The sequence below is a fragment of the Lutjanus erythropterus genome, chromosome 11 (genome assembly GCF_056507025.1).
Source record: "Lutjanus erythropterus isolate fLutEry1 chromosome 11, fLutEry1.hap2, whole genome shotgun sequence".
NCBI classification, from domain to species: Eukaryota; Metazoa; Chordata; class Actinopteri; order Lutjaniformes; family Lutjanidae; genus Lutjanus; species Lutjanus erythropterus.
The window spans coordinates 30,635,887-30,652,047 of record NC_139327.1 but is presented as its reverse complement, the minus strand read 5'-3'; the positions used below and the strand labels follow the sequence as shown (position 1 = coordinate 30,652,047).

Here is a 16,161-nt window from a genome sequence, read left to right as displayed (position 1 = left end):
AAGTATCCCCACCAGAGAGTCTGCTCACGTGTGTCCATGCACGTGTGAACGGACCAAAATGGATCTGTCAGTGGACCTGCATCCTCATATCTTTTTTGTCAGACTTGATACAAGCATCCACTTGGATGAACCGATTAGATTTTGGTGGTCAAAGGTCATGGTGACATCATTAAACACATTTATGACCATAACCCAAGAATCCACATGCTAATTATGAGAAGATTACACACAAAAATTTAATAGCATGAAATTATGAGGTGATGAAATTTTATATGGAAAAGGTCAAAGGTCAACTTCACTGGGACATCATAATGTTCAGTTTTCTGTCAATCCTCTGTGCTCCTCTGTAAAGATGGTCCCTAAGTGAAAACAGCATGTTTATCATGGCAAATTATTCTCTGGAATCATACATCCTAAAGCTGTTTGCCAACTGCAAAACATGCAAGAAGAAGAACAGAAGGTGAAGGAGGAATCTGAATGAGGGAGACCTGCAAGCTGGAGTCATCCCTAACATACTTTTTTGATATTTCCACTTGTACAATAGAAGGTAATCAGTGAAGAAGTGCCTAACGCAAGTGCTCTTGAAAAATCAGTCAGTCCAACAAAGGAAAAAATAATCTTGTTAATCAACCTGTAATGACCTCTATTTAGATTAAAGAGCCAACCTCCCTCCAAAACATGACACTGTAACCTTTATGAATGACTTCAGTATAAGATACTGTCCATTTTATGTATCACAGCTGTATTCTCTTTAAAAGGATAGTTTGGGTTTTTTGAAGTGGGGTTGAATGAGATAATTATTTAGTAGATCTAGATGTCTTCAGCTAGCCCTCAGTTCAGAGAAGCAGCAGGCGTATTGATGTAGGAAGCTAAGTAGGGTACAGCTGTTGACAAAGTCAGCAACAAAACATATTGTAGCCACATAAAAAACAGTCCTCCACCAAAAATCAATGGAGTGTTGACTGTATTTAGACTATTTTCACTGTTATACCCTACAGTCAGACAGCCATTTCTAATAGGAAACTGAAGCCATTATATCCGTCTATGCTGTCTTCAAACACACCAGACTCCTTTGACAAAGACAGTTATTTTACCTTGCAGAACGCAGGGCTTGCTGGTCTACCGCTGCCTCAATCTGTTGTGTGACTTCTGTGTTTTATCCTGCGTTGTATCCTGATTTTGAAGAAGACTAATGCTTAAAAATGCCCTGCAGCATATTGCCTGGTCATCATCACCTGCACAAATCACATCTGACTGGTGTCACCTGGAATGTCTACCCCCACATAATACTCACTGATGTAGTTTTGTCTGAGGACAGTAAAGATTATGTATATGATTTTAGAGGAATGGGTGCACTTACATTTCTTTTCTTTTTTTTTTTTTAAACTCTGTTTATCAGACTTTAGATAATTAAGTTCCACAGATGTGTGCAATGCAAATAACATTTTTGGGTTTTACAAATGGAACAAGAGGGATAAAAAAAATGAATAAATGATGGACAACGGATAAAGAATTTAATGGGAGAAAATTAATTGATGTGAAGTATCTAAAATAATGACTATAGATCTGAGACTTGCATAAGAGTAGATTTAAAGGTTAAGATTCAGTGTTCACATTTTCTGAAATTTATTGGTTGAGCCAGAAAGTATAAATCTGAGTTTGTCTTTTTTCAAGTGCTGTGCTGTTTGACATCTCTTAACCATAAAATATAACTGGGGGATGTGGGTTTTCCAGTCAAGGAGAGACGATCTCTGTGCTCATAACATTATAAAGACCGCAACTGGATGATGAGCTCCCTTAAGAGGACAACCCTCTCTCAAAACATGAGATATGGCAATCAAAGGATCTGGCTCTGTCACCTGCCCAGCAACATCAGACAGAGTCTAGAAAATAGATTAGATTTAGAAAACAGATAGTTGTAACAGTAATAATAAAAAATAGTTATAGAGCATATGTGCAAAAGTAGCAGGGAGCTGCATATTTGTATGTCTTCAACATCTGTGTAGAATGTGTCCAACATGACTATTGGAGCTTCTTGGTTGCATTTCCACTTGACTTTTTGATGTCAATAGATATCCAGTCTGCCCAAGACATTTAAAGTCACCAAGTGTAAACCGCTGGTCGAATTAAAGGGGCATGAAGTAATTTATGGGCCTTACATGATCACTAGGTGAACCATACATTCTTGTCATTCTGTGCTTTGCAGCAGTAAAAGGCAGACATATTCTCCTTTTAACGGGGACACAGTACTTTTTTTTTTGCCACATTTAAGTAAATGATATCCCACAAAACCTGTGCTTGTGAAGATAATCCACACTTGCATTGACATAGTTACATCCATCCCTGTCTCTGTTTGTGTGTTTTACAATATTTACAACTTTGTCTCTGACGTGTGGTGAATTGTTTCTTCCCCATCGTCTTTGCCTTTTGATAACTAAATTGCTTTGTCTGAGTTTTGGCAGCATTAGCTTGTCTTGACAACAGCAGCCATGACATACATCACTCAGTAAAACCCGTTTGAAGGCCCAAAGAAGCCATCAGAAGAGAGAAATCGGATAACAGGCAGGGAACTGCATTCATCATTCTTCACCCCTCAGACAAGGCAGATGACACCTGTATTTATTCTGTGCTGTGAGAAGGTTTTTTTTCCAGTTATGGAACGATTTTCTAGCCATATGGGTTTGAAGATATGAAATTTAGACAGATGAGGGAAGTGAGTTGGTGTCACACTCTGAGATAGAGCACTGATTTGAGGTAATACTGCATGGTGACCTTTGTTTAAAGGGCAGGAATGCTGAGAACATTTAACTGAGCATCTCCAAAAATATATTTTGGATTAAAATGACAGCATATTTGGTAAAGGACATGTCAGGTTATATTCTATATCTCCGGTGGTGTCCAAAAACTATTGAATCTTTGAATTAAATGCATCGTTGCACCTGGTGACATCTTATATTGACAATGCAATTTATTTTTAAGGCAGTCCCACATATACGATCCTGCTGCCATAAAATATTATTACACCAGATGTGTGGCTGAAAATGGTCTCGAATAAACTTACTATTGAGTCCTGTTTGAGTAACATTCGCTAGAAACTAAAATTATGTAGCCTTTTTAGAATGCAGAGGTGTCTGACATAACTTTACCTGCTCTCAAGGTGCATGGAGAAAGGAAAAGGGCTCGAGTGGTAAAAACTGTAGTATATGGAATACCTTTACTCTGAGACCAATGTCTTTGAACTTGTGGCCTTCATCAGGGTCATCAGAAACACATTATAAACAACATTTAAATAGGATTTATATGTTGTGTTATGTTGTGCATCCCGAGTCTCTTAAATTTCATCCATGTTTCCTTCCAGTACCTACCTTCTGCTGTATCCAGTGTCATGGCAGAATGCATTTATATAATTTATTTAGTATTTGCATTTGTATTTATTGATATTCTGATCATTAATTCATTATTGAAAAACCCAGAATGTGATCACAGTGTCTTTTGGACTTTGGAAATTATTTATTAGGCTAAATGTTTCAGGGAAAACTGTAATGATGTAACTCCTATCAAACCTGATCCTCAGGGAAGATCAGCCTCAATTGTGACTGAATGAAATAATGATAAATGATGTAAAAAAAAAAAAGTGTTTTTTCCCTGACAAACTCTCCTCTCTCTGACTTTAACTGTATCCATAATAAAATCCCAAGCCCAAAATGAGGGAAGTAACATATCATGAAAAGAAAATTATTTCTAATAAATGGAGAAGATTCTTTGCAGAGATTTTTAGTGAGTGGTTTAGCTCTGAGTTCATTTGAATCATCCACAAGCCGAATGGTCTGAGAATAAAGTTGGTCTGCGTACTACAAGTGTTGCTAGAGTTTTTACCTCTTGAGCCTTTTATTAAAATTACATTGTATGTTTGTGATCTTTTTTAAAGACTTATGTCTCCAATAGGAACCACTGAACTTGGGGCTGAGCGGATGAAAGCAAAAATATTTAGAGACAGTCTTTTCTATGTTAAAAAAATATAGAATAACACCAGCCTTATTCTTCAAATTATGGTTTCTGCAGACAATTAAAGTACAAAGAAATGTGTGAGTGTGACAAACCAAGTGGTGACTTCAGCTCAAACCACACCCATCACCCTTGACAGTTTACCTTTCTCACAGGTGTTTGTTGCCTTCAAACACTAACAACACTAACTGTTGGAATGCTATGTTTCGTTCACTTTATTGCCCAAAGCTGAGTAATAACAAACTATTTAGTTTCTTTGAAAATGTGCTGGATTTGTCTTACTCTGTTGGAGTTACACTGGCTAATTTGTAGTCATTTCTTGGTGAAGATGTTGTTAGTTTGTGCTTTTGATCACCAGAACTTAACAGTAGTTTAACAGTTCCCCCACTGTGATTAACACATGTTGAGAGAATCCTTTAGGCTCTCACTTAACTGCATCTCCCACAGCTTTGAACTATAGTAACTGTAGTTCTTTTGCCTTTATTGATAGGCATCAACCATCCAGGTAATGATAATCTGGAGATGCTACTAGCCCCATTTTCTGCAGTGTTGCATTAACTAGTTAGATTTTCTAATAACAAGCCAAACATCTCCTCTCTCCTGTCTCCCAAGGTCCAGCCCCTTGTCCACACCACGGGAGACACATAAATGATTGCCATGAAGGTCATCTATGGAACAACCTGGAAATGTGCTGGACATCCACAATAAATCTTTGACGTCAGGGCCTGAAGTTAAAAGTTGTTGGGTTTACCAGGACCGAGGGCCATGGAGAGAAGTTGTGTCAAGTAAGTCATGTCAGATATTTCTAACTTAATGTCTTGAACATCCTTTAATTTGCAAATATGGGGAAAGAAAGTATAAGGTTGACCCTTGATGATGTTTTCCTAAAAAGAAACTGCTTGCCAGGATTTTAAGTAAAACACTGTGTATTGCCTTTTGTTACCGTGTTGGGTGATTATCACCTTACTGTGGTGTTTTTAGGCAGTCACTGTCTTCCGTTTCACCTTGAAATAATAAATTCAGTGTTCAATTACTTTGCTTTCACTTGAGATGAACATCTTGGCTGCTTAAATGGTGGGAATGTTGTTGCACGTTTTTTGTTAGCAGACAGTTCTCTGAATAATTTTTCAGAAAATCTGTCGAGATAGATCATGATGATATGGTGACTTTTCTTCTATCTGCGTGCTAATTGCACTCCCTAACAGTGGTTTCCACTAATGTCTGTAATTTTGCTTCAAAGCTGATTCTACTGTTGAGCTCCATGTGAATTATTCTGGGTAAAAGATCAACTAATTGCCTGCTGTGTCAAATGTAAATTTATTTTAATTCGTCATTATGTCCTGGCACGTGAATTACAACCTCTGAAGCTCCTAATGGTGAACATTTCGGCAGTGTGTCAATAGGCTAATCAATGAAAGTGATATATTAACAGATCTGTGACAAGTGGCCACACAAAAGGTGACTGGTGATTTATTACAAAGGTCAATTAAGATCCACAGAGCAGTCATCTGTGTTGTGCTTTGTGCCCTCCACATTAATATGTGACTGTATATAAAATATGCAGTGTAAGAACATAAAAATACTGCCTGCAGTTATGAGGACAGGTAGCATTTTGTTCTATAACGTGTTTCAATTTGGTGGGTTTTGCTCCATTAGGATTTGATTTCATACAGTTGTTGCTCTGTAATAGAAGCTCTTACCCACATCAGCCCTGCAGTGCAGACAGGACTTGCTGTCACTGCGTTCTCCACTGGTCATGTTTGAATCATCTCTCAGGGAAGCTACGAGGGCTAACCGCATCCCTATTTGGCTGTTCTGTTGTCAAACAGGATAAGGAGACTTACCTAAGGGAGGTTTAGCTGTTTCTGCCAATAGAAATGGAGCAGGCAGTTTTCCCTCAGCTCTGCCTGCATCCCAGAGATGTGTTCAAATCACTTTGGATCATATCTAGAAGATCAAGGATTTAAATTTGACTGCATTACACAATGTTTTTTTATGCCTCTGGGCCAGTGAGAGCTGTAGCCAGAGGCTTTATGTGTTCGGGTTGTCCAATCGCCCATTCATCTGTCAGTCCCATTCTGGTGAACTTGACATCTTTCTTCAAATTTAGCACAAATGTCCACTTGGACTCATGGATGATTAGAATCTAAGACACAGGGCACATTTTTGGCCATAACTCAAAGATTCATGCAATGATTGACAAAATTTCCCAAATATTTAATAGGATAAAATGAAGTGATCATGGATGTGCAAAGGAAAACAGGATACATTGTTGGAGGCAGGCCTCTGTTCATTCCAGTGAGAGCTGTTCAGTGCAGAATTAAGCCAACTTCTCTGCTTGAACTTCTGCATATGCTTCCACATTATAGAGCCCTTAGACCAAGCATAGAAGAGACTTCCTTCAGCTCAGTGGCCCTCTGCTAACTTGAGTGAAGATAAAATGATTTAATTGTGTGGCTCTTCTGGGCTTATTGGCTTGAATTGATCTATCCTGATAGTGAAACGTGTCATTTATCGGGGGCTGTGAGACTGAAAAATACATGGTGTTTTACATGTGCTTCTTTGACAATCTTAGTCTATGAGGTAGAAGACTATTTGGGCTGAAGAGCATCACACAATGTTGTCAGTACACAGTTTGTGCTCTTTCTTGGGGCTTGGAAGTGATGACATTTTATATCCAAGAGGTCAAAGGTCAGCATCGCTGTGACATCATAATGTTCTGCAGAAGCTCTTGAAGCAATCTATCAGTCCTCTGTACTCCTCTGAATATCGTCTACGTGAAGACAATATCTTTCTAACTGGAAATTATTCACTCAAATCATACGTGTTGTTATAGTGACGATAACTTCCATTTTGCAAAGAAAAATACACTTAATACCTTATTAAATACCTACATATATGCATTTGGACAGATGTAATATATCTGCTGGATCCACATCAGTATCTCTAGATATAGGCAGTAATTCTAGTTTTTATATCCAGTCATGCAAACTTTTTTGCCTGTAGCACAAAATAACCATGATTTGTCGTTGAGAAATATTCCTTGATCTAGTGGGCTAAAAGATGTGATCAGTGGTGCTCAGGGTTGCAAATAAGGATTATTACACCATCAGATAATCTGTTGATTATTTGTATGATCAGTCGATTAATTGTTCAAGTTATAAAATTGTGAAAATGCCCCTAACAATTGATTGTCTGACCAAAAGTCCAAAAATACAAAGATACACAGCAAAATGATCTAAAACATAGAGCAGCAGTCAGTCTTCACACTTTGCATCCACATTTTAGAAGCTAGACACAGAAAATATTTTTTTCTTTGTTTCATGTAGAAAGCATTGAAATAATTATTAGTTGATTTCCTTCCTGCTGTTCTTCAAATCAAACACAAATGTAGCTACAGAGTGTGAAGTGTTGTCTTTGATACATTAAACAATATTTGTGGGAAATATGATCTTGGTTAAACAGGCTGAAAAGGAATATTGAAAAGGTGATAAAGGAGGTGTGGGTGAGAAAAGAGCAAAGGCGGTGGAGAAATGTCACCTTTTCTTCAGAAAATAACATATTTAACCTGCACTCTAGCACTGAAGTGAGTCATAGTCTCACATGTGAATTTCACATAAATAGTCTGAATATTTTAAAGACATGTAAAGGCACCTTTGTCTTCAGCTGTTCTCTTTAGGTGTGCATTTAAAAACAGCAAGAGTAGGACACCCAGAAGGTGATATAACAACAGAAACTGTGAGACCAAACAAAAGAGATAAAGATTAAAAAGCAAAACACACAAAAAACATAGTAGAATAAGACAGAAAGACGAGAGACAAGAACAATGAAAACAAGAATAAATATGAATATAACTAAATATAAATAAAAAGAATATGAAAGTAAATATATTTATTTACTTTTAGTAAATTAATCCAGCAGAAAAGGCGTAGATCAGTACATTTGTACCATTGAATGTATTCTCATGCTGTAGTTAATATTTCAGTTTTTTAAGAATAGCAGGGGAAGGAGCTATCTAAGAGTGTTTTGAACTCCAGGTAAACTTTGCAGACACACATTTGGTAATGTTTGGATTTTCTTGGTAAACTCCTTCGAGGATCACCCATCTTCCTTGGATCATGTGGCCACTGGTTGTTTTGGCTCCTCCGTTATGTGCTGTCAAACATTTGCTGAATTCTGGGATTTCACATCTCACTCCTGTCTGTATATTTGTGTATTTTCTGTGTACATACAGTAGTGTGTTTGAAGATCGTACATGGTTGCGTATGTGGCTGTGTGCAACTGGTTTTGTGTGTGCGGGACAGTGTGTAATTGTATTTTGAGGTAAGGGGTGTGTGTCACAGTTAAAGGATGTGCAGCTGTGCTCCTGTTCACAGATGACTGCCTGTTTGTATTTGTGCTCTGTCATTGCTGATGAGTTATTGACTGCTGTATTCAGACCCATATAAGCTGACACATCCACTCTCTGGAAGCCTTCCAGGATCATAAGCCCTTGTAATTACAAGGCAGACCGGACAACATGGATTGTCTTGGCTCTAATTAAATTACAGAGGTCAAATCTGAAGAAAAGGTGCCGCAAACACGGCCAACACTTCTTTGTAGTCAACTCAATGCATTTTGATCTGAGTGCCCCTGCTCTGTTCAGGTACATTGTGTTCTGTCTCAGTCTCATCAGGCAGTTTTGACCGTCTGTCTTCACATCAATAAACCAATAAGAGCAATTTTGCTTGTTTTTCCCTCTCGTAAGCTTTCCCACTTTCGCTCTGGGCTCGGATAAAAGTGACAGATGGGCTCATTGTTCAAAACCTGCAAGGATGGATGAAAACATTAGATAATCATACAGACACAATGGTCAAGTTTGCAATAACATTTCTTCTTCGCACTGTTACTGGTGCCACCCTGGGAAACTCGCCTCCCCCAAATACCCTCAACACCCGTTGTTTTCACTGCTATAATGTGGCAGAGAAAACATCTGGGTCCAATTACGAATCAATAAAAATAATAACAGTAAAAGAGCTGTCCATGAAATGAAATACAATTTAAATAGTGAATAAAAAAAAAAGAATGAAACATTGATTTGCTGAGTGTGGCTAAAGTTCTAGCACCAGCAGCCTGCTCTCCTTGCAGGTCAGTGTCCACATGCCTGTGCTATGTGGTTGAGCATATGCTAGTTTATTCTGACACAGCCTACATACTTTATACAACTTTGTTTTCATTTTTTAAATCCATATACTGTTAAATCTCAGTGGTTTTACGACATGTCATCTGCCCATTTTCCACCTCACCGCTCTATCTGATCATTAGTGAGGACAGTTGGTGGGCTACAGTCTGTCAGGGCTGCAGCCCTAACTAGTGGCTGCATAACATTTTAGATGTAACAGTTAACTACCATTGTACATTAATAAAATATTAATAATGAGTTTAACTGACTAGTATTTCTTGTGCTGGCTAGTGAGTGTAGAATATTTAATTGACTAATCATGCACATCTGTAATATTTGGTCGTTTAACCTTATGATGGGGCTAGATTAAAAAGAGTAAGGAAGGAATAAGGAATATCTATAGTAACTACAATTTATCCTGAGCAGAGTGTAAATGTTTATACAGAATTTCATTTTAATCCATCCAATGTTTGTTGAGATGTTTCATTCAAAAATACTTGGTAGTGCTCAAAGAAAAGTCAGTTGATCACCAGTGTCAGGTTTCCTCCTCTGAGAACCATGAAATGTATGTGCAAAATCTCCAACCCAAAAAGATGTCATGTTTCCCAGATGATTCAAATTTTCTGGAACAATAAAGTGAAGAAGGAAACTTGGCGAGACACAAAACCAACTGTCTCTGTTCAGGGTTAATAATGCTCACAGTCGGTGTGATTTCTCAACTGAGCTCTTAAAACACATTGCCACAGCCGTCTCCTCAGGCTTTTTCCTGCATGGTCACCTCGGTTGGTGACAGATCCAATCTGTCCTTACTCTGCGCTGTCCTGGCACACTGATACTCTTGGCTTGCTTTTACTCTTGTCAGCACACATTCTTCACCTTTCTCCCATCTCTAACTGGCCTGGTAAGTGCCTCTGCACCCTCTTCTTGGAGTGGGCATCCCCTCTTAGTTGTCCCACTTCGTTGTTGCCACCATTGTTGTCGTCATTGTCACACTCCATGGTTGTGACAATACCTTTTTAGGTCCACGGCATTCACGGTGGGCTAAGTGTTTCTTTTCTTTTCCACTTTCTCAGCTCCTTTTGTGTTTCACTCACAAGTCCTCCGGCATTTATAGGAGAGTAATGAGCAAACATTAACAGAAAAGAAATAAAACAAAAACAAACAAACAAGGAAACATACAGAACAATGAAACAAACAAACCATAACTAAATAACACATAATTAAAATATGACACACATATTAAAATGAACTAAATAATACTTACATGCAAAGCAAAATAGGGTAATTATAAATCCACTGGACTTTGACACAAATGCAACTCATCTTTATTTATTTAGCACCTTTCATACACACATGCAGCTCAAAGTACTTCACAGACAACACACACTGGCAACAAATAGAAACAAACAAAAAAGGAATAATAACAAAATAAAAAGTAGAAAAAAAAATCTTTCAAAAATAAAATTGCAAAAGTGAAACAATAAAATGTAATAGAGAAAGCCAGTAGAATTAAGCTAAAGAGATACCAATGATAAAAATAATGTAAATACCAATGATTGAAGCTCAAAAGACCAAATGTCCAATTTTCTTTTATTTTACATTTCTCAAATGTGAATTAGTCCTCTATGAATTTTATGGACCAAACAACTAATCTCTTGCTGTAGAAAATTATTAATAATTGTAATAATTTAAATATTGAAAATAATCGTTGATCACAGCCATTAAATGAATCATGACAGCATTTCAGGTAGATGTGATGAGCTGTTCACCTGCAGTGAAGAGCAAAGTTTAACACAGAACTTGACAAATCCTTTTCTAAAGTGAAAACAGGATCTGTCTACCTGTGTGAATAGCTAACTGTTGAAGAACACATTAATGTGCCAACACACAGTTCCCCTCTTTAACACACCTGTCATGCAAATAGACTCACAACTAATGGCTTGTCATTGGCACTGAATTGACAAGATAAGAGTTTAATGAATTAACGTCAGCTGGCAGTGACAGCTCATGTACGCTGGACAAACCTAACCCTGTGCGACAAGAAAATGAGACTGTCAATATTATAAACTGTTAAACTTCCAATTTGCCTCTGTCATCACTGTGCTAACATGAAATACCTACCTGTCTTCCATTACTAATAATAGACTTAACAGCAACATAGCACAGGAAGGATGCACTTTCTACCCCTGTCAATTAGTTCCTGTTGTCAGCAAAACTGTTTAGCAGCTGCTTATTATTAGATTTATCTGGTAACACCTAGAAAAAGCCAGATGTGTGACTCTGTTTATTACAAGGTGATAATATGATTCTCTCTGAGCAACTTTCAAGTCATCAATTAAGCAAAGATAAAACTGAAGTAATTGTTTTTGCAGCCAAGGATGAATGATTAAAAGTCTATCTACAGAGAAGTGTAGAAATTTGTGTCTGGAAAAGTATGGAATTTTGAAATGAAGTAAGATAGTTACAAAATCAGCCCACCGTCATATATCAAGAATTAAAGGACTTATGTCTCGGCAGGTTTCAGAAAAACTCAACACACAATAAATCTGTTTAGTTCTTGTAGTTGTATTGAAACGTTTTTTTATATTGCTCCATGTTCCTTTTACATTTTGTCTTGATGCGTATTGTTTTTTATTTAAAGCACTTTGAATTGCCTTGTTGTTGCAGTGTGCAATACAAACACTTCTCTTGCCTTTAAAGGAAAAATATATAGTATTGCAGTCTAAATAATGAGCTGGAGCCATAGACTACATGTTAAACAGGTTGAAATCCTATTTAATATACAGTCTGTGGATGAATTGAGTTGTTTCCATCCGTCCCCTCCTATCCAGACTCAGGGAAGCTCAGGCAGGCTACAGGAATGCTGCAGGAGTGCAAGACACATGCAGCATTATAAATTGACAATAACAAGCATGGACCAGCCTTCCACTGTAATTTTATCAGGTGTTGATAACTGTCACTTGTTATCCTGAAAACAAAAGCCCACTGCTTTGGAAATACACACAGGACTTTGAATGAAATGACTGCCTGTCTGCCATTAATATTGCTCAATGTAACCGTTATTAACATCTATTTCATTAGATTATTAATGATTTATTAGGACTCATAAACTCTGATTCTCTCTAATTAATGTGAAACAAGCAAACTACAACAGCTGTTCCTGTCTGGAATCAAAATTTCAAAGGGGGACACCACAGCTGTAGCATTGTTGTCAGAGACACGAGTATTTCAACTTAACATGTTTCCTTAGTCTCTGATTACATATCATGGTCATTTATGTTTTATTACAGCTAATATACTACAGATGTCTCTTTTGAATATCTGTCAGAGCTGTTTGTTGACATTTGAGGGCAGATGATGTGGCTTCCAATCAAGTTCTGCCTGTGTACTCTAATATAAGCACACAGCTCTACAGTTAAGACTTAATTAACTTTGTCCATGTCTCTGACATTTATGTTTATTTATCCACACATATGTTCAGCTATTTAAGAGTGTTCAGTGAAATAAATATAACCATAAACCTGGTAAACCCTCTGTCCCTCATGATGCTTTGAAACTAATATCTAGCTGCAGACCTTTATAGTCAAAAGCTATGAATCAAGTGTAATTAGTCTGCTCAGTTGCTGAAAATATACTTTTTAAGCTTCATGGAACGATTAAGCCAGCACTGAAAGTCATACTTTTTCACTTTCTTTTCCTAGCTGGCATGTGAGAAGACTCAGGGGTGTAATTGCAGCAGGATTCACTTTGAAGATTACACCTGCTTATGCTGAGTTGTCTGAACAGAAACATGTGGATGAGATCATCTTGACAGGGAGATGCGCCACAGCTTTTCTTGGCTGTTACACAGCTATCAACCAACTAGTCAAATTCTGCTGGGGAGATGGAACAAGATTTTTACTTTTGGCAGCTTTGAGTGCTTTTGTTGGAGAGCTTCTGACAAATCCAGAGGTACTTAAGTACCACTTTATCCTCACTTTTTAGACATACTTGTTCCAGCTGCTGTGGAGAGTTCCTGTCTAGAGAGATGACATCGTCATCAATTATCCACAGATTTTTTTCAGTATCACTCTGAGTACTCCTCATATCCCAAAAAGATGAAACGAAGTGCAGGAAAGTCTCAGGGTATTTGACGCTTTAGTTTCTCATTTCATCCTACCAGAGGTAGAAATCTGGTCTGGAATTTACTGTATCCTGTAGCCTTCCCCTTTGAGCATCTTGGTACTGATTGTGGAGAAAAGATAGGACTGAAATGTGTAATAAAAATGTTTATAAAAATAGACTTGTTTTCAAATCGTACCTATTTTCCGTCCATGCAACTTCCTCACGTCCCTAATTTGGGTTTGATTATCCTGATGTCACATGTGCAACCCCAATTCCCAAAAAGCTGGGATGTTCTGTAAAACTTAAATGAAACAGAATGCAATGATTTGCAAATCATTTTGGACCTGTATTCCACTGAATACAGTACAGAGATAACGTAAGATATTCAACCTGATAAACTCTGTTTTTTGTAAAAAAAAAAAATACACTCATTCTGAGTTTCATGCCTGTAACGCATTTCAAAAAAGTTGTGACAATGGCATCAAAAAACTGGGATAGTTGCAGAATGCTCTAAAACACTTGTTTGAAATATTCAAAAGGTAAACAGGTTAATTGGTAACAGATAATAGCATCATGTTTGGCCATTAAAGGAGCATCCTCAAAAGGCTCAGTCATTCACAAGCATAAATGGGGTGAGGTTCACCACCATATTTGAACCTTAAATATCTGGTCTTTGTACTGTGTTCATTTGAATGTAGGTCGAAAAAGTTTTTGCAATTTGTAACTTGGGATGATGATGTTAAGTGACATACAGACTTGTGCCTGCACAACATGAGACAATTTATGTTTCATTTCCTTTCTTGACAACACACACACACGACTCAAATTCTCTATCTTTAGTAGAAAGCTTGAGTAGGTCACGGTTTTCATTTTTGTGCAGACCTTTTGAGCTTACCTGCATCACCCTGCTCAAGCGAACTGTTTGGGGATATCTAAGTGCTACATCTCAGTGGGCCCAGAATGCAATTCTTTTCACAAAATCCATTAGAGGACATTGCTCTCCCCTGCCTCTCCTCCCCTCAGCTGTCCACTATTTTGCTGTTGTGCCTTGTTCCTCTGTCAGAACTGGTGAGATTAGATTTGTGCATTGCATTTTATGACTTTTTTTTTTTAACCCTCAACTGGTGGCAGGTGGGCAGCAAATAATTTGAAAGTTGATTGACAAATCTCTGTGCCTGACAACTTATGTGACACTGATTAGTTTTGATAAGCTTAATTTATATTCTTCTTGCTCCTTTTTCTGTGCATAAGATTTCTTTGTATTTTTCTTGTTCTTTATCTTTCTGCCTTTGCTTCTTCTACAACTACCACAGATCTATTTTTTATCTCAAATTGTATCACCTCTTTCTTTTATTACCTGCAAACACATTCCATTATGGAGGCTGTGCAGGGGTAACACCAAGCATCCTGTGTCATCACAGAGGTACAGTAGAAAGCTGGCTGTGTATCAGGGCTGAATACTGTAATTATACGTCAAATCACTAATATAATGTAAAGTCTGATCAGAGACCTTAGATTATAGACTGGTATTCTATTTGGGTACATGTCTAAGCTCCAGCAAACAAGAGACTGTCCTTCACAGAAGAGTGTCACACAGTCATGTTAGTGGCTCCGTGAGGTTGCACAGCAGTGCTTTGAGCTCATAGGATTACCAAAGTCAAAGGATTCATTCTTGCAAGGCAGCTGGATTCACAAGATCACATGAGAATCCATCTTGCCAGGCTTCAAGTCACCCATTTGTGTCTGCACCAAAAGTGGTGCAGCCATTCAGTGTCCGAGGAGGGATTTCAGGTGTGACGATAGCAAGAAGCCTTCATGGAAGCAACTTGTCTCGAATAAACAATGGCAGCTCCTGAGAGGGTTGGTGTAGATACTGCTATAGCATCAGTAATATCAGAACTGGAGAGAATTTCTTCATTGAAAGACGAGCAAAGAACAGCACTGAAGCCTTTTCTCGAGGGAAAAGATGTTTTCGCTCTCCTCCTTCATTGATTGATCTGATTGGTTAACGTTAGCCTGTGTTAGATGTGATCGACAGATGGTTCATCCAATCACCTGCCAAGTGTTTTTTGATACTGCCTGCCCCTTTCCAAACAGTTTGTAAGGACGACTTCCCAAATGGTTCTGTCTAACAAACCATTTTCATGTCAGGTTAAGATTTGTCCTCTGGGGACTATAAATGTCTTTACAAAATTTCCTGGCATACCGCTCATCAGTTGTTGACACATCTTAATCTGGACCAAAATGTAAGACTGACCAACTGACTGACAGATGGACATCCTTCATCCTTAGAGCCATGGCTAAAAACAAGTGTAAACCCACTGTGACATCACCTATTTGTTCATGGACTGTTTCAAAGCCTTGAATTTAGAATTAAAATATGTTTCTGACAACATTTGAGGCCGGAAATGGGCAATGCAGTAACAAAAGCTTTATTCATATTTGATTGGTTTAGTTTGTCGGTCTGTTGGCCTGATGAGTTGCACTGCACCTGTCAATCACAAGGTAGTCACGCCCTAAAAAATACCTTGCTTTATAATCTGTTTTACTCTAAATAGGACCAGAATTTACAAAATCAACCACCATAAAACCACGAGGAAACTCTTTACTGAGGTAATGAATCAAGTGAGATGTCGGAGATGTAGGATCATTTTGTCTACAAACACTTAGATCCTTTTTTTGAAACCAGTGGAGTCCACCGTTTATTATACAGTCTGTGACTAAAAACGACCTCATTTGTGTGTTCAAACAGCTTGAAATGCATTGTGTTAATTTAAAAAGTCTGACAGAAATCAATTCATTTTAATGGAATTGTCACAAACTGTGTTTTAGCTCAGGGAGGAAAAATAAAGTTGTGGTGATTTCTTGTGGAGTTTTAGTTTGGCGAACTT

The 16,161-nt window shown here is 37.8% G+C and overlaps 1 long non-coding RNA gene across 1 annotated transcript in view; it reads left to right on the top strand.

Annotated features, from left to right (window-relative positions):
- The window catches only part of LOC146319327 (uncharacterized), a 148,233-nt gene that overhangs the window by 91,548 nt on the left and 40,524 nt on the right, over positions 1-16,161 (top strand). Inside the window, exon 2 of the long non-coding RNA XR_014771540.1 lies at positions 4,618-4,790. This is a non-coding gene — a long non-coding RNA (uncharacterized LOC146319327). The remainder of the gene's footprint in view (positions 1-4,617; positions 4,791-16,161) is intronic.